Raw genomic sequence first — 216 nt, forward strand, 5'->3', positions numbered from 1 at the left:
TATACATATATATGAAATATTGTACAGTACCCTTTTAATCTGATCGGAAGTGTATGTTTGTATATATATATGAAATATTGTACAGTACCCTCTTAATCTGATCAGAAGTGTATGTGTATATATATACATATATATGAAATACTGTTCAGTACCCTTTTAATCTGATCAAAAGTGTATCTATATATACATATATATGAAATATTGTACAGTACCCTT

The sequence above is a fragment of the Microtus ochrogaster genome, chromosome 22, assembly GCF_000317375.1.
Source record: "Microtus ochrogaster isolate Prairie Vole_2 chromosome 22, MicOch1.0, whole genome shotgun sequence".
NCBI classification, from domain to species: Eukaryota; Metazoa; Chordata; class Mammalia; order Rodentia; family Cricetidae; genus Microtus; species Microtus ochrogaster.